The sequence below is a fragment of the Propithecus coquereli genome, unplaced genomic scaffold (genome assembly GCF_000956105.1).
Source record: "Propithecus coquereli isolate 6110/MARCELLA unplaced genomic scaffold, Pcoq_1.0 Scaffold263, whole genome shotgun sequence".
Lineage (NCBI taxonomy): Eukaryota > Metazoa > Chordata > Mammalia > Primates > Indriidae > Propithecus > Propithecus coquereli.
In genome coordinates, this window is record NW_012148208.1 from 656079 (window position 1) to 676139 (window position 20061).

General features: G+C 34.0%; 1 protein-coding gene across 3 annotated transcripts in view; it reads right to left on the reverse strand.

Annotated features, from left to right (window-relative positions):
* NRIP1 (nuclear receptor interacting protein 1) overlaps positions 1-20061 on the reverse strand; it is a 102157-nt gene that overhangs the window by 65889 nt on the left and 16207 nt on the right. For all 3 annotated transcript variants that reach the window (XR_001137628.1, XM_012647364.1, XM_012647363.1), the window contains exon 2: positions 13416-13497. The gene's annotated coding sequence lies outside the window, so the exon portion shown is untranslated. The remainder of the gene's footprint in view (positions 1-13415; positions 13498-20061) is intronic.

Genomic DNA, 20061 nt, shown 5'->3' on the forward strand with positions numbered 1-20061 from the left:
AGGGTCATGAAACTGTTAAAAAAAAATTAGATGGTGGTGTTGGCTGCACACCTGCATGATTATAAAAGCCACTAAACTGAAAACTTTGGGTAAATTTTATGGTATGCAAATTATATCTCAATAAAGCTGCAAAAAAATGACTATTCACCTGGTATTTATTAAAACACCAAAAGTAACTGCAAGGTAAATACCTGGACCTCTCTAATCTTACTTGTTTTTTGGCTTATCTCACATTTTTTCATATTTAATTAATTGTGGCTAAATACAAGATCACTTTTTAAAAATCAACTGCATTTTTATACCCCAGCAACAAACAAAATAATATTTTTAAAATATCCAACAATAAACCTTACCTAGGAATAAAAGTAATTTGTAAATATCACATGTTCAATATGGAGAAAATGTATTTGAAGACATTAAAAATGGAACTCAAACAATCTAAACAAATGGAATGATATACCATATTCATGATATTCATGATAGAAAGACTCAGTATCATAAAATGACAATTCTTCCCAATACTTTTAATGCAATGCCAATCAAAATTCAAAAGGTTTAATAAGTTGGTTCTAAAATTTACATGGAGTTGCAAAAGCCCATAATAGGGAAGCCATTTAACCAAAAAATGAGCATAGTGGGGAACTTGCCCTTTCAGATACCAGAACTTATTATAATATAAAGATCTAATTATAAGGAAATAGCAGACAACCATAAAGGAAGAGATATTCTACAAAATGACTAATGTTTATAGTCTTCAAAAGTACCAAGGTCTTGAAAGTCAAACAAAGACTACAGAACTGTTGTAGACTGAAGGAGACTGAAAAGATGTAATAAATAAAATGAAGGTATGATTCTAAACGGAATTCTTTTTCTATAATGACCATTATTGAGACAACTTGGAAAACTGAGTGAGATCTGAGGATTAGTTGGTAGAAATGATCAGTGATTTCAATAGTTTTGTTGTAGTTTATAGGATAATGTCCTTGTTTCTTTGCAGGAAACACATACTTGTTTATTCATGGGTAAAGGGGTATCAGGTCAAATCTTCAGTGGAAAAAATTTCCTCTGTATTGGATGTGTAACTTTTCCATGTGTGTTATTATTTTTAAAATTTAAAACATACATAAAACAAATATTCTGAATACACAATTTTAAGTACATAATGGACAAAAGAAAGGAATAAGCATTTCATGAAAGAATACACCAATGGTGACCATGAAAAGATGTCCAACCTCATTAACAATCACGGAAAAGCAAATTTTAAGACCACAATAAGATGTCATTTCGTATTTACTAAATTAGGAAAAGTTAAGAAGCCTGACAATTCCAAGATTTGGCAATGATGTGGCTCAAGGGAAGCTTCCGATACATTACTAGTGAAATGTAAACTGGTCCAAAGACTTAAATGTTAAAATTATGCTCCACATCACTATATGTCTAATGATGTTCTGCAGAATAGTAAGTGATCATCCAAAAGAGGGAAAAAAGGGAAGGAGGGAGATAGGAAGGCCCCAAACTCAAATAAACTCAGAATATGATGAATTAAACAAAGTTAAAAGAGATAATTAGAGTCCTTTATATGTGTACACACTCTGGAAGGCAGCTGGGGGACACAACCATCGATTTGAGATGTTCCCCTTCATCCTTGAAGTAATCCTAAATTGGAGGGGGAGGGAGGAGGAAGTGGGGCAGGGATGGTTTGCGTCAAAGGGCTAATTTTGAGTCAGTGTTTTAATTTTTATATCAAAGCCAAACCATTAGTTGGTGACAAAGCCAAACTATAACTATCCCAAACTAGAACTCTTCAAGTTCTCAGTACAACAATCTAACCAACAACATTGCTTCCTCATAAAGTCTTAAACAGTTTGAAAATTCTAACAGAGTCCCTATACTATCAAGTAACTTACTCTAGATATGTGGCACCAAAAATAGAAGATATTAAAAAAGACTTTATTGTAGGATAAACTTAATGCTATACTTAAAACAATATCTGTAATATAGGGTAACTGTTTAATATCAATACTTTTATTAGCTGTCATTTTTGAAAAATTATTTGGATGAATTATAGCTCTGAAAAAAATTATTTAAAGCCCCCGAGAAAAGGAAATATTTCCTTCAAAATTTTCTTGCCATATTCTCCCATAGTAAACAAAAGCCATAAAAGTTATTTTGTTGGTAAAACTTCAAAAAAGCAGTCATTGTATCAATTTAAGAGGCTGTCTGGTCTTCCTAAGGTTGACTATACTGATCTCCGGTATAATCCTTGCCTTTTCCTGCTCTTCCTTGCTTCTTCTTTGGGTCACTCTAAATGCAGGAAATGAAGCAGGGGAGACACCGGATGCATAAACTAAGATTGGGTTAAAGCATAAAGCCACAGAATGACCAAAAATGGTATGTTATATAAAAATCTGTCTTTATAAAATATAAGTCTCTTCAACTACAAGAATTTAGAATATGGTTCCTTTAAATAATGAGCCACTAGGAAAGCTGAAAATTTAAAATGATCATCTCTGAAGTACCTTATCTTAATGTAAGTCAGCTGGATAAGCATTATTCAAATAAAAAGAAAAAAGTATTTAAAACCGAAATTCCAACATTAACCATTACATTAAAAAATTCAGAACAATATTTCCTATAAGCAGTTAAGGCCATGTCCAAAAGGGTATCTAAGGAATAACAGAAATAACTAAAACTTATTACACACTTGTGCCAGGAACTGCATTAAGTACAAGGGTTCAATTCTTACACATTCATTCTCAAAACAAATATGAAGTTACCCCCATTTTACAGATGAGAACACTGAGACTTCGCAGGGTAAGGTAATTTGCCCAAAGTAAACAATCACACCTAGAATACTTGGTCTGGTTCAAAACCACCACATCATAGTGTCTCAACCCTTGTCAACTTCAATCCATTCACTGTAAACATTGCTTTGACTCAAATGTGGTTACCTAAAGGTTTTAAGTAACCTAAAACATACTTCTATACTCTAATGATGGTTCTGAACATGAAATGTTAAGTTTCAAAACAAGTAGTCGGTTAGTCAGTTATTATAATTAACTTTCGTTAATTAAATACAAGTAAATACCTATTATTGACAACAGTGCTAAGTCATAGATTATCTCACTTAATCATTATCTATAAAATAGATATTACCCAATTTTACAGATGAAGCTCAGAGAAGTTGAGTGACTTTCCCAGGTTAAGAGGTAAGTCTGGGATTCAAACTCAGGTCAATGTGTTTCTATAAAGCATTCCACAGCCACTACCTGACAAAACCTCCACAGTATAGGATCAGTTGCCTTGGTCAGCTGGTCTCCTGATCATTTTGTAAAAGACTAACAGTCTGTTTAGAAATCACTGGTCAAATTTTCTGTGCCTAGAGCCATGCTAACAGGACAAAAATAATTACAAGTCCTTGCCGACACCACTAGACTCTTTAAATAAAAATACATTCCTAGGGTAGTCTAGCTTCTGGAAGTTTCTATTGGCAAATTCACCAAATACATTGCTTTTGTTACTACCACAGCATGAACACTCTGAATTTTCTTTACTGGAATAAAGCCTGTTAAAACTTTTTGCAGGAAAATCTTTAAGACTTTTTAAGTGTCAAAAAGCTGAGGAAATGTTGATACTTCAAAATAAATCTTAACCCAGTAAGAACTGGAACTGGGCCTTTTATTTTCTTGCAGTCAGCAAAACTACAAACCTATAAAAATTCAAATAGTAGTTAAGGGTATGCATTTTGAAGTAGTTCGATAGGTGGTGAGTCACTTCCAAACTCATGCTTTGTACTGAAAACTTTTTTTAACCTGTATAGGTAGGCAGAAAAGCACTTTTAAAACTTATGACTGCCATATTATGAAAGGAAAAGCTAGTCCATGCGGGATTTTACTAATTGTTTTCCCTGAAAACTGTTTTCTCGGGGGAAAAAAACAAATATTATTACTGACTCCTTTGCACCACCTTGCTTTATAGTTCAAATTCAGAAACTGCTGTTCCTCACCCTGCACTGTCTAGATATTTGCAAAAATGAAATGAAGGCCAGTTTAATCACCCAACAAACATAATAAGCAAGTGTGCACGGGGAGAGGAGAGTTGGAGGAAGTAGAGAGAACTGGGTCAGTAGGTGGCAGATGTTAACTGGTTCATACTTGAAAGGAGTTCAAAAGCAAGGACCAGGTTTGTGAGAGCTCTTAAAAGTAGAAGCAAACAAAGGAAAATGGAGAATGTATGGAAGATAAGGTCCTATTTTAGAAGGATATGCTGTTGCGTAAAACAGTGATCATCCAAAAACTTATTTTCTTTAAATAAATTAGAATTAACAATATTGTCAATAACATGTTTTCCTGACATTACACTGATGTAAATGCACCTTATATATTTTTTCATTTATTCTGCATAATATTCCTGTGATGTAGGTTGCATTCTCATTTTAAAGAAAGCTTCAGAAAGTTGAAGCTCAGGTTAAATGATTTGCTAACAGTCTATGTGAAGAGCCAGGGCTCAAAAATAAATCTTGGGATTCTAAAGCTAACATTTTCCATCCTACTGTATTTAACTTTAGCCAGGATGTATTTAACTTTGGCCATGAAAAACTTGTTGCACAAATGTAACTTGCATAATATAATACAGGATGAATTTTTATCCTTTCTTGATTGTTTCTAAACTCCTCTTAGTGTCTACCCAAGAGGTAAAAGAAAAACATTCTATTTGGTTTAAAATTTTTATAAAAAACAAAGGAACAATTACCTCTGCCCTCTTGCAAAAGAAAATAAAAATCCTTCCATCTTGAATAAATGTTTCCTTTTATTTTAAAAGATTTTAAAAGCTTGTATTTTATAAGCTTACTAACTAATGAGTTATGATCATGTGATAAGCCTATTAGAAACAAAATACTTGAACCAGTTTAAAAAAGTTCACATATATTCATTTCATACAATTTTGCTGTGAAAAGAAAGTTGGCACAATGATTTCCTTTTTACATTAAAGTAACCAAGATAAAGAGAGGTTACACCAGTCAAAGGCTTAAAAGCTATCGAAATGGCATTCTGAGGTCACCAAAGTTTAAATCGTATGTGACTTTCTAACAAATACTGTAATGATGCTTTTCAACCTTAAAAGAAACTTCAGAGTAGTTAAATAAAATGAAAATGTTATACATTTCTTACTTTCTGAAATTACTGTGAAGATGGCAAATTAGCATTAATTCAGTTAAAGCATCACTATTAACACAATCTGCATGCACGTTTTTAATATACTTATCAAAGTAACTTTAATAACATTCACTGTCATTATATCCATTTCTATTAGAATAGTAGGCTTTCCTTCAGAATTTTTGTCTGTGATATAAAATAAAAGCAAAGGGTCAATTTTTTTGGCCAACATTAGGGGAAAAGGCCGAATATTTTCTTATTTTCTAAACTTTATGCCCTAGATAAGAAAATAAGTGTTCTGAATACTGCCTAAATACATCTGGGTGGCCTGTAAGGTTAACTTTCCAAATCTATTTAATTTCCAAAAGAATATCCAAATCTTATTTTCTTATGAGTAAGGAAGAGTTAGAAACCACAATCATTGTCTCCTCCTCCCGAATTCAGTTTCTGCTATATGCTCTGTGTTACCAACATCTGAGCATTTAAATACATAAGACTATAATTAGCCCAAATTTTCAAGGTCTATATGTGATGACACTATTCATTCTGGTTTAAGCTGCTGATTCTATGAAACTCATTTCCTCCCTGAACCTTGTACTATTTCTTTCTGTGACCTAATTTATAGCCACCACCCAGATATACATGATCCTCAGATTTTGATTTTGAGGGGTGAAAAAAAAAATCTCCAAAAGCCAGAAACTTATTCCAGTTCTAGATATTATTCTTAGCACCACAACCAAATAAAAAAATATTTTTCATCCCAAATTCAGTCCCATTTGGAACTTCCACCAACCAGGTAAACTATTTACTTTTAAATACTCCTAGGAAATAGAATTGAAAGAATTGGGGTCAACTTTAAGAAATTTAGGAAAATCTGTTAAATGATGCCCTTTAAAAAATGTATTTTGCTCCAGTGTGAATTACATATGAAAAATTAAGGATAAATTTTGGAAAGTTAACCAAACTTTTAAATTCATTAATTTTGAAATTGTTGCTTTCCAAACAGGTATTTTATTATTTTCACCAAGGGCATCTGTATTTTCTTTCTGGATGAACAGCAAATAGTAAATGTTCAGCTAGCATACGAAGCCAATCTTGCTTGTTATTCAGGTAAGGAACATTAAAAGACCATTCGATGTATCATATTAAGTTAAGCTAAAGAAATTTATGTATTCAACAAAATAGAGTGTGGGTGCTATCACAAATATTCATATCACACTTTGTAAGCTACAATTTCTAAAACACATGCTATTATTTCATCTTCACGCAAACCACATGGAAAACTTATTACACAAGTTTAACTTGCATATTATAATATAGGATGAATTTTTATCCTTTTTTGATTGTTTCTAAAACTTTAAAATAGTATCAAGATATACCCTGGAGTTTTGTTTCACAGTTTGATTTATCACCTTATATGTGTGAGGCATCAAGCTGAGTGCTTTATAAATCACAAATTTATAAAAGATATTGGTCCCTTCCTGTTAGAAGTCTACAAATCTTGCTGAAGAGATAAATAAACTATGAAAAATAAATGCAGTGTGAACGGTACTCATCAACTACTGTGGGAGAGTAGATGAAAGCACAGTTCCCTTCTGTCAGAGTGATCACACAAATCACAGGATGGACAGCATTTTGGTAAAAGCCAGCTAGTGGGGATCAAAAGACAACTGAGAGGAAGATGGCAAAAATAATGTGGAAGCGTAAGAAATGCACGATTAACATGTTTAAGGATGGGGCAAACCAAATATTTGATGCTGTAAGCAGGAGTCAGATAGAAATAGGACTTGGCCTTTATTGTATGAGCAAAGGTCTTGTTTAGAATAATGATACATTCCTCAGAAAGTCTGATTTTTCTATAGTGTGTAGAATTTACTGGGTAATAAAAACTAAAAAGCAAAAGACCAGTTAGAAAGTTACTACTGTATAACAGGAAGTACTAAAGCCTGAATTTGGAAGATGGCAGTGGAAAGACAAATAAATAAACCAAAAACTCTTAATTCTTCCTGTTCTAATGAAAATGATTATTGACATAGTAATATGTATGGCTGACTGCTATCATGTGTTGAATATGTAAAGGCAAAATATAAAACTAAAAACTTGCCAATAAACTTTCAGGAAAGACTTCCTTAAGTCATCTCATAAGGTTATTTATTCTATAATGGAATAAACATTATAATATCCCCTTTGGATGTATTCTAGGGTACCATATACTATCACTTGATATGTCTTTAATTACATTTTTGTACTATTTTAAAAACATTTACTGTAGGTGACCTTAAAGTAACACTTTCGAAAACCACAATCAGAAACTACCTGCACGAAATGAAAAACAATCTGTATTTCACTACACAAAAATTACTTACTAAAAACTTTTGAGCTCTGCCTGATCTATACTAATTTAAAAATATCAAAATATTATGTATATCTCCTATATTTTATAGGAATAGGAGAAATCTCTTATAAAGGTACTTCTCAAGCTGATTACCAACATTATTTTACTACACAAATGGAAAAAACACACATACTTATATACCCAAAAGAAAAATTGCCTGACCACAATAATAAACCCTATTTTTTGAAAACTTCGTATCTATAAATTAACTTTCAAAGGGACATATATGTCAGTTTGATGAAAAAATTACTTTTAAATTATTCACATAATCAAAATGTATAGTTATGCTTATAACTGAAGATTTTTGTTTTCACTTCCTTTAAATATTCCCTGCCCCAGAAAATCCACAAAGGCAAATTTTCAAGAGGAAAAAAGTGTGTATCTTCACTACGCATGCAATAAATATTTTAGTTGATATATAGTTATATGGTCCTTCTAGATGCCCAGCATTAAGCTGGGTTCTTAAGATTTATCAGTGATCAACACAACAGAAATTCCTGCCCTCAGGAATTCGAAGGGGTAAATGATTAATATACCATAAATGTTTTTTTTTAAATAAAAAAATAAATTTCATTGTAATTTTAAAGGTTTTCAGTGCTGTGGAAAAAGAAAAGAGAACAGCATAAAGGAGAGAGGAAAAAGAGGAGGCTTGAATTTTGAATTGAGTGGCTGTAGTTTCCTACCAACTGAGATGAAGGCTGTTAAGCAGTGGAATGATTTTCTTTTTTTTAATAGCCAATAAGATGTACAATTAGAATTGAATGCAAAGCGTTTAGGTGATTTCCTTTAAGAGGGAAGAGGAAGTACAATCAAAAAAGTTGTGCTGGGACGTAGGGCTGTAAAACAACTACAGAATCTCAGATCCAGGACTCAAAACAATTGCTAACATGTGTGATTGTGCCAACTATTGCTCACAAAGCTTTACCCCCACAGCAACCTTCTATACCGACCATTTTCACAGGTAGGTAGGCCTTTATCCACACTCCCAATTTTGAACAGCAAAAAGCTTTAAAAAACCAATCTAGTGGCAAAATTTGACCTACATTCATGTAAGATAGCTATGGTCTTGACTTATCCTACTTGGCAAGAATATACATGAAGAAATATTAATCCTCAAAATCCAGGTAGGCTTTAAATATCCTAATAAATGAAAAGGCCTAGGTATATCTATAGGCAGCGGTCCCCAACCTTTCTGGCACCAGGGGCCATTCTCATGGAAGATAATTTTTCCATGGATTGAGGGGGTGGGGTGGAGGAGCTCAGGCAGCGATGAAAGTGATGGGGATTATAAGGCTATAAATACAGATGAAGCTTCCCTGCTAGTCAGCTGCTCACCCCCTGCTGTGTACCCTGCCCCCAAGTTTCATGGAAGACAATTTTATTTTTCCATGGAAGTCTGGGTGGGGGGTGGGAACCGCAGTATAGATACATATATCAAATATATTTTATTCAGGATATAGTACAGTTATATCATATGGCAATTTACCATATTCAAATTAAACCAGCTATGATTTTTTTTAAAAAAAAGAAAACAACTCCCATCAAAAGTAAAATTCTACCTTATATAGAACCTGGAGTAAGATGGAAGATGTGAATCTACTGTTACACATTTTGATTTTACAGTTTAAAGATACATATTTGTCATTCGACATGCCCACTAAATACTGACTAATTGCTTTATCTGATATTCAACCAAAGAAAATGTCATTTATTCTAACACTGGAGGAAAAATAGGCTGTTTGAGACCTACTTAAAGATGGTATATCAGCATCTGACACGGCATCTTTTTATTGGATTTTTAAGGCTAATTTTAACTAGATGTGAATTTGACTAAAGCATTACCTTTAAAAAACCCAAGATGTAACTCTATAGCTGAGCTGTCCAATATAGCAACCACTGGGGACATGTGGCTACTGAGCACTTGAAAGATGACTAGTTAGAACTGAGATGGTCTATAAGTGAAAATACATACCAGATTTCAAAAATTTAGTGAGAAAGAATATAAAACATCTCATAATTTTATGTTGGTTATTCATTGAAAGGGTAGTATTTTGCATATATTTGGGTAAATATAATATATTATTAATTGTACCCTTTCTTTCTCCTTTTTTAATGTGGCTACCAGAAAATTTCAAATTTAAAGTTAGATAACATAGCCTCCATTATACTTCTACAGGGCAGCACTGCTCTACAGGAAAGACCCAGAAAAAGATTAACATAGAATTTCTCAAATACTTATATCCTAGAATGAATAATTTCACTTTTAATCACCAGAGTAATAAAAAACACAGTCAAAGGACACAAGAAATATTTATCAGAAATGCTAAAATACATTTTTTGTAACTCAAGAATATCTACTACTTTAAATATTCAAGGACGTATTTAAACATTCAACAAATAAAGTTGTCATTATGTTTTGTCTGATTTGCTTTAAAATCCATTTTCAGTATTTCCACAATCATAAGTATGTATAAGAAGGTTTCGTGTCCTATTTTCCTTCACTAGGGCTAGAACAGATCCTGGTTTTGTGAACCAAATACATATTATAATGGAATCAGAAAATAGGCAATTTATTTTCTTAACATAAGTGAAAATTTAAATAACTCTAAAAAACAACTTTAGAGTTTATATAAAGTTGAAGAAAAAAAAGTCTATCTTACAATAAAATCTATCATTAGTAAAACATACACTGACATTTCCTAAATATCTTTAAAAGCACTCTATTACTCTAAACACATGCATACTCCACAACTCAGCAGCTCCACTCCTGTGCATACACTGTACTCATCAGAAATGAATGCTTATATCTACCAAAGGATACAAACGAGTTCACAGCGGCCTTATTTGTAGCTACAAACTGGAAAGACAGTCAATGTTGATTTATAGTAGAATGGATAAATGGTGGTATAATCAAACAATGGGATACAGACGACGTGGGAGGAAAAAATAAATGATATATACAACGTGAATGACACAATGACAAAATGATGATAAAAAAATCGGGCACAAAAGAGTTCACAATTTTATAAAGTTCAAAAACAGGCAAAACTAATCTATGCTAAAAGATGTCAAAGATTATTTTCTGTTGGTAGAGGTAGTATCTGTTAGAAAATACACAAATACAGTAAGCCTTCAAGGGTAGGGTGTTAGTTACACAGGATATAACTTATATAAAAAAACAATCGACCTAACAATGTCTACTTGATTATGTTAAATTATATTTCAGTAAAGAGGTTTTCCATAAAATAAGAAACTTTTTTTTAAAAGGACCTTACACATTATGATTTCTTATCGAAAGAATTATTTAAAACTAATTCCTTTTCTGAATTTACAGGAGAATTTGTCTACTTAATCATTCAACTAAACTTTTAATTTATTTGTCATTTCTTTTTAACAAAAAGTAACTAGTTCAACTCTATTCAAATGTACTCTTCATTTTGACATTATATGATAAACTTTCATGAATGGGTAATTCATGATGGCTTTAAAAGTGTATCATTTCCCTTTATAACTAAGCTTGAATGTTTATATCTCCAAATATTTAACTGAAATAGTTAATTCTATCTTCAATCTAAAAAGACAACTCTGAATTCCATAAAATCCAAAGTTTCTGAACACATAATTCTTTTTACTAATACATAATAAATTTAACTAATATTTGGGGTTCATTTAAATATTCTTTTACAGTCCTAATTTGCTAATTTAAATTTCTTATTTGCTTTTGCCTTCCCCCCATAACAGACAAGAAAAGGAAGAAAATGCTGCTTTACTAATAAATCTCAAACATAAAACAGTTTCTATTTTAAAAGTTTAATATAATGTTCTGGGAAAACATAAAAGACTATATTCATCCAATCTCAGAAATTCACAGTGCTTGACAGTGATTAAGAAAATTTGTAAAACTGATTTTTGTGCTATTCATGTGAGTGTAAATCAAGAATATTCCGTTAATAAAGTAAATATGTATTCAAAGAAGTTGGCCTATTCATTACAACTTTAAAAAATATATTATTTTATTAAATATATTTATATATCCTTTCTTTATGTGTTTCCACTCTAAGCAAGTCAGATGGTAAAAATTTTTAAAAGGGAAAATACAAAATACAGGAGAGGTATAAAGATGAACATTAAGAAGGAAATCTTGGATATGGACCAAGGGGAATTTGTTCACCACTGACTTTAGTCAAATCAACCAGCATATCCACTTCACTTGGGGTCTATGGAGTGTACTACAGTCTGAATGTTTGTGCCCCATCCTGAAATTCATAAATTGAAACCTGACCCCCAATGTGAGGGTACTTGGTGGTGAGACAATTAGGAGGTGATTAGGTCATGAGGGTGATACTCTCACGAATGGAATTAGTGCCCTTATAGAAGAGGCCCAGAAGCCCCTTCTACCATGTGAGATTACAGTGAGAAGATGGCCATCTATGGGCCCTCACTAGACCCTAAATCTGCTGGCACCTTGATCTTGGATTTCCCAGCCTCCAGAGCCGTGAGAAATAAACTTCTGTTGTTTATAAGCCACCAAGTTATGGCATTTTGTCATAGCAGCCCAAACAGATTAAGATAAGGTACAAAAGACAAAGCACAAAGTAGGTAAGTTTCCCGACTGATGATCTTCTTTTTTTTTTTTTTCTTTTTGAGACAGAATCTAGCTCTGTCACCCGGCTAGAGTGCAGTGGTGTCATCACAGCTGACTGCAACCTCAAACTCCCAGGCTCAAGTGATCCTCCTGCCTCAGCCTCCTAAGTAGCTGGACTATAGCCACACCTGGCTAATTGTTTTTATTTTTAGTAGAGACAGGGTCTTGCTCTTGCTCAGGCTGGTCTCAAACTCCTGACCTCAAGTGATCCTCCTGCCTCAGCCTCAGTGCTAGGATTGCTAGGATTATAGGCGTGAGCCACCGTGCCCAGCCTGATGATCTTAATATCTTTCCTTCCTAGTAATATGTCACACATCCTGACACTCTGGGTCTACAAGCAGATAAATTACTATACTATACCAATGTAACCACATATGATAATGCAAAGAGAGAACTTAGTAAATGGACATTCAGAGGCAGAGCCAGGTGGCCTGTTTGAGTAATGAATTCTGATAACAGACTGATGGAAACACAGATGACAGCTCATCTGTACACTAGAAGGCAGAGCTGTCATAGGCAGGAAGGACTTTAAGACTGCCTGAATGTTTACTGTATACTTCACACTGTCTTAGATAAAGAAGAACTTTATGCATCTCATTTTCAAATCAAAACATTCTTTAAAATAGTTCTATACTAAAAAGGTAAAATGTAAATATCTCAGTGTTTAAAATACACAAAACTGGTTTAATCTAAACCAGGTTTTCTATTCACTTACATAAAATTGAGATTTATCAAGATTGAAATATACCTCTCTTCTTGGTTAGAAATGTCAAACTAGTTTATCAATATCTGAAAGTCAGCAGGGCACAGTGGCTCATGCCTATAATCTCAGCACTTTGGGAAGCCAAGGTAGAAGGATCACTTGAAGCCAGGAGTTCAAGATCAGCCTGGGCAACACAGATAGTGATATGTCATCTCTACAAAAAATTAAACAAACAAAAAAAATTAGCTAGTATGGTAGTACGTGCCTGTAGTTCCAGCCACTCGGGAGGCCAAGGCAGGAGGATCACTTGAGCCCAGGAGTTTAAGGTATAGTGAGCTATGACTGCACTACTGCAATCCAGCCTGGGACAAAGCGAGACCCTGTCTCTAAAAAACAAAATCTGAAAGTTAAAGAAAAATAAACAACACCAATATGGCATAATAATCTTACTTTCCTATAATTGGAAAGGCTTGATTACATTTAAATAAATGGAGCAATGAGACAAAAATACAATACCTTCTGGATGTGTTTCTCCCAAATGTTAAAATCATGGGTCCTGAGAACAGAGTTCTGAAATTGCTCACAATCCAAACACTCCCTGAAAATTAAGAGAAATAAGTATTACTTCAAGCGCATCTTATCTCAAAGAATTTCAATAGAATGTTTTACAATGGAATTTTAACTATTGACTAAAATAAATCATCTTGAAAAACAACAAAAAAGATGTACTGCAGGGTAAAAAGTATTCGCAATGACGCATGCTTTCCTGGCATAGCTGTTGACCACATCTGATGAAACAACTTGCATTTCGTAATCATTTACCAAAACACACCTATATGTTTTTACACTACTGCAAATACGGTGGTGCCTATTCTCAAAGGTGTGAAAGTTAATGTCAAGGAAATGACAATGAAACGGGAATTTCAATCAAGGATGCTGGGAGAAAAAGTATTAGAATTATCTGATGGTCACCGCAAAGTTTAAAACACTTCATTTCTTTTCCAGACCACTAGGAACAGAAAATGTTAAACTCTGAGTTAAAACCATTCTAGATATGGAACGACATTGACATGTGGGAAAGTTTACACTTTCAGGAACAAAAGATGGGTACAAGTTTTTAGCCAGCAAAAGACACCGCATATAATTTAATACTGTGGTGGCTGAGGAAGCTTTATTCTGGTCAACAGGGCATGGCTAGGGAAGCTAGCTGGTGATAAGGGAGGTGTGATGCAGCGTTCCATTTGTCTCTACCAGCCTCTGTACTCACATCTGACTTACATTTCTAGAGCTCTCAATTCCTAGCCCATAACCTATGATCAGTTCTCAAGGATTACAACCTTGACTAAAAATAAATCTGAATTCTAACCTCCCAAAATAGTTACTTTTCATTATCACGTCATTTTACCAGGGCCCTTCAGTCTCCTTAAATAGATATATACAGGTACCAAATTTCTTAGAGTGATGCTTCCCCAGCATCCTAGCCAAGCAGGCACTTCACCACTACACCTCTAGGCCACTTTATCTCTGTCTTCCTTATCGCTACTTTCCCTGTGCTTGTGGGCCCTTCATTCATCTTTGAATCCCCCAGTGCCTAGCATGGTACGAGGTATACAGCTAGTACTCAGGAAATGTCTGCAAAATGAAATCAATGAATCTTAGAGCCTTGATCAATTGACATACCATGCTTAAGTAAAAATAATATAAAAGGAAAGTAGTTATATGGACCAAATACAATGAAAAATACGTGCCTTTCTTTTATTTACTACACACACACAGACACACTCACTCAGTCACTCACTCTCAGTTCTTCATCAGTAAGACTCTTCCAGTGTCTATGTCAATGTTCTCCCAACTCCCACAATCAGCTAGGCTGGGAGGATGTCTCTTTTCTGCCCAGGTCGGCTAGGACGCTAGTGCCACTGTCTCAGGTCCTGTACCAACTGGCATGGTACTTAGACATTAATACATATTCAGGCATACCTCAGAGGTATCACCAGAACTGTTCCAGACCACTACAGTAAAGTGAATACTGCAATAAAGTAACACAGATTTTTTGGTTTCCCGGTGCATATAAAAGTTGTATTTATACTATACTGTAGTCTATTAAGTGCACAATAGCATTGTGCACTTGTACATAAACAATGTACATATCTGTACATAAACATGTACATAAACAATGTACATATCTTAATTTTAAAATACTTTATTGCTAAAAAATGCTAACAATGCTCTGAGCCTTCAGCAAATCGTAATCTTTTTGCTGATGTAGGTAGGGTCTTGCCTCCACACTGATGACTGCTGACTGATCACGATGGTGGCTGCTAAAGACTGGGGTGGCTGTGGTGATTTCTTAAAATAAGACAATAATGAATTTTGCCCCACCAGTTTACTCTTCTCTTTATGAAACATTTCTCTGTAGTATGCAATGCTATTTGATAGCATTTTGTCCACAATAGAACTTCTTTCAAAATTGGAGTCAGTCCTCTCAAATACTGGGACTGCATTTTCAACTAAGTTTATGGAATATTCTAAATCCTTTGTTGTTATTTCAACGATGTTCACAGAATCTTCACTAGGAATAGATTCCCCCTCAAGAAAACACTTTCTTTGCTCATCCATAAGAAGCAACTGCTCATCCATTGAAGTTTCATCATGAGATTGCAGCGATTCAGTCACATCTTCTGGCTCCACTTCTAATTCTAGTTCTCTTGGTATTTCTACCTCGTCTGCAGTTGTTTCCTCCACTGAAGTCCAAACCCCTCAAAGTCATCTGCAAGGGTTGGAATCAACTTCTTCCAAACTCCTGTTAATGTTAGTGTTTTGACCTCATCCTACGAATCAAATGATGTTAATGGCATCTAGAATGGAGAATCCTTTCCAGAAGGTTTTCAGTTGACTTTGCCCACATTCGTCAGAGGAATCACTATCTATGGCAGCTACAGCCTTACACAATGTGAATAATAAGACTTGAAAGTCAAAATTACTCCTGATCCATGGGCTTCAGAATGAATGCTGTGTTAGCAGTCATGTAGATAACATTATCTCCTTGCACATTTTTTCCATGAGAGCTCTTGAGTGACCAGGTTCATTGTCGATAAGCAGTAATATTTTGAAAGGAATCTTTTTTTTCTGAGCAGTAGGTCTTAAGATTGGGCTTAAAATATTCAGTAAAACATGATGTAAACACATGTGCTGTCATCCAGACTATGTGGTTCCATTTACAGAGCACAGGCAGAGTAGATTTAGCATAATTCTTAAGGGTCCTAGGATTTTCACATTCGTAAATAAACATTGGCTTCCACTTAAAGTCACTGGCTGCATTAGCCCCTAACAAGGGAGTCAGTCTGTCCTTTGAAGCTTTGAAGCCAGGCACTGACTTCTCCTCTCTAGCTATGAAAGTCCTGGATGGCATCTTCTTCCAATAGAAGTCTGTTTTATCTACATTGAATATCTGTTGTTTAGTGTAGCCACCTTCATCAATGACCTTAACTAGCTCTTCTGGATAACCTGCTGCAGCTTCCACATCAGCACTTACTGCTTCAGTTTGTAATTTTATGTTAGGGAGCTGGTTTCTCTACTTAGACTTCACAAAACAATCTCTGCTAGCTCCTAACTTTTCTTTGGTAGCGTCCTCACCTCTTTCGGCCTTCATAGAATTGAACAGAGTTAGGGCCTTACCCTGTCAGAGAGTTAAGGCTGTGGCTTAAGGAAATATTGTGGCTGGTTTGATCTTCTATCCAGACCACTAAAACTGTCTCCATATCAGCAATAAGGATGCTTTGCTCTCTTATCATTTAAGTATTTACTGGAGTAGCACTTTTAATTTCCTTCGAGAACTTTTCCTTTCCATTCACAGCTTGACTAACTGTTTGGTGAAAGAGGCCTAGCTTTCGGCATATCTTGGCTTTCAACATGACATGCCTTCCTCACCAAGCTTAATTGTTTCTAGCTTTTGATTTAAAGTAAGAGAGGTGTGACTCTTTCTTTCATTTGAATACTTAAGAGGCCATTATAGGGTTATTACATGACCTAATTTCAGTATTGTTGTGTCTAAGGGAACAGGGGGGCTTGAGAAGAGGAGGAGAGATGGGGGAAGGGCCAGGTGGTCATGCCGTTTGAACACACACATTTATCAATTAAGTTCACTTGTTTATATGGTTCACGGTTCCCCAAAACAATTGAAATAGTAATATCAAAGATCACTGATCACAGGTCACCATAACAGGTACAGTAACAATGGAAAAGTTTGAAATATTGAGAGAATTATCAAAATGTGACACAGAGACATAAAGTGAGCACATGCTATTGGAAAAATGACACCATAGACTTGCTCAATGCAGGGTTGCCACAAATTTTCAACTTGTAAAAAACACAGTATCTTTGAAGAGCAATAAAGTGAAACACAATAAAACGAGGTAAGCCTATATATACATCAGCAACACCAAAGCTACCCTCCATCAGCAGCAGGGTATGTCACCTATGTATAAATCAAAGATACCTAGAATCAAAAGTTAGGGCAGAATGTTCTCAAAATCTTAGAAGTAGACAAAAGATATTTCCTTAAAATAGAATTCATAACTACTAGAGAGAAAAAACAAACAAACAAACAAACAAACAAACCCTGAGGAGACCTCCAGGCAACTGAGGGAAAAAAAGCATTATCATTTCCTATTAGGACACTACTTTTTCAGCAACTAAATAAAGACATTACCAAATCATTTTATGTAATAAAATTTAACCTTATTTTGACCTTCCTCATAAAGCAAATAAACCTCTCTATCCAATAAGGTTCCATCTGAACTATGTAAGATGATAAGCAATACCTTAATTGCATTCATTTACATGACTTTGAAACTATTCTGGGCTGAAGTCACTGACTGCAAGGTCACAAAATACAAAAAGTAAAATGTATGCAATTTACAGAGGAGAAATGATCCACTCAGACAGTGCAGTAGCACCTTTTCCATCCTTCATTAGGAGATACCAAATGCTTAATGCAATCAACAGGTTCAGACATCTCTATTGGAAATATACCATACACATACACATGCATATATACATTGATTTTATTAATATAAATATATATAACATATTAAGAATATATATTCAAATAAGTTCATCATCTATCCTGCTTTTCTTCTTAAAATTAATCTGCCTAAATAGAGGCAAGAACAATTCTGTACCTTAATAGCATTTAAAACCAAATTACAAAATAGGGCTAATATTTTTTCCATTGTTTCATAAAAACATGTAACAACTAAAATTCAAGTTACAAATCTATAGTTTTAGGAGAAGAATTGCAAACACAAGATGCTAAGTACATTAAGTTTCTACTTTCATTTTTTATAACCTAAACAAGCATATGTTCAACTAATTTGCTTTGAGGAGCATACTTTACATGTCTCAAATCCAATAATATCCCATTAGTAAAAGAAAGGAAGTACAATAGATTGACAGAAATTAACTACCATATTAATAGATTATGGGGGACAATATGTATTTTTCAAAACCTCAGAATATATCAAAACACAAAAAAGTTAACCCCACAATATATTTCCCTTTAGTTTAGTAAAATGCAATTCTAACACAAACTAGATTATTATGGGCACTTGAAGCTACCGGAGAAAAGGGAAGGAAACCAAAAGGACAGGATCTAGGGTACTTTAAAAATGTTTATGATATGAGTACAAACATAGAGTGTCAAGTATTTATTTCAGGATTAATATAACAACACCAGGAGATTCATTTAAGAAGTTTCTGTCCCTTAAATTAGGTAAATTTCCCACATTTAATTTACTATTCAAGCACTTTTATACTACTCAAGCCAATCTTTTGCAATTTAAAAATGATTTATGAAAGAGAAGCAATGATATAAAATTCATGCTTCTTCACCTTCTCTCCCTACAGAGAGGGCAAATCTTTTCTCATGTAAATCTGTATTAGATCCAAATTATTTCAACTGATGTTACATCACAAAGACACAAGGATGATTACATATTTAAGTACTGTATGCCTAAATAAACTCTAGCACCATGATGTCATTCAGTCCTTTCTAAACAAGAAATAAAATTTTTCAATTTCTTTCTGTAAATTAAGTCAACTCACTTTGAATTAGTTTAGTTTAAGAATAAATGTATACATACATTTCATAAAATACTAATTGCTATTATCATTTATATAACTTTCAGTGATCACATTTCCTTAGGATATTTCAATTTTTTCTATAAGAAGCAATTCAGGGCCAGACTTGAAATACACAATCTGTGTAACTGTGTAACAGGCAATTCATGGCTCACATTCTTTGACAACAATAAGAGCATATGACATCAATCAGAATCTTCCAATGTGATTTCCATATTCTTGGTTATATTTTTATTTGAATTCAAACTTCAGGTTGAAGATAATCTTCTGACAGAGATAACTTTTTGTTTCTCTCAAACACTTCTCTCTGTCCACCCTAAAAGACTGAATGCTTTATGTTCCTAAACTCATTGATTATGATGACAATATCTGAATCTATTTCATCCACATAAAATTAGGATTTTTTCCTTTCCTTGGATATCAGAATATGTTGAAGCCAACTTTTATAACTACAACCTAGTTTTTGCATATCTTTAAATGGGCTACAATTTTGAACTGAAAACGGACTATATTAATGGCATCACTAACAGCTTTCGATGAAGAAAGAAAAAGGTTGGAGTCTAGGTTTAGACACACTTGAATCTCAAGTGACCTTAGTAAATTCTAAAGACAAAACAAGTATGCATGTATGTGTATAATTTATATTTCTTATTTTCTGTATATTATGAGGTTCTGACTTCTTAAAAACCTTTCTGGCTGGGGAGACACTGCCCTTCCAGGGGCTAGCCAATTCTTAGAGATGGCAAAGCCAGGAGGATGCCTTTGATATGCAAACTAACCAATCCAGATCCATACCTCCTCTAACTGGCACATACAACCTAGGAGGCAATATTCCTCTGCCTTTATTATCCCAGGGCCAGGTACCAGGCAAACTAGGGACTACTCTTACAGTTTAGAGCTTTATATACTTACAGCTTATTCAAAACGTATTATTATTATATACCTATAGCTTATCAGTATTATTATTATTATTATTATTATATACCTATAGCTTACTCAAACTAGCCAATCCTAAACTTGC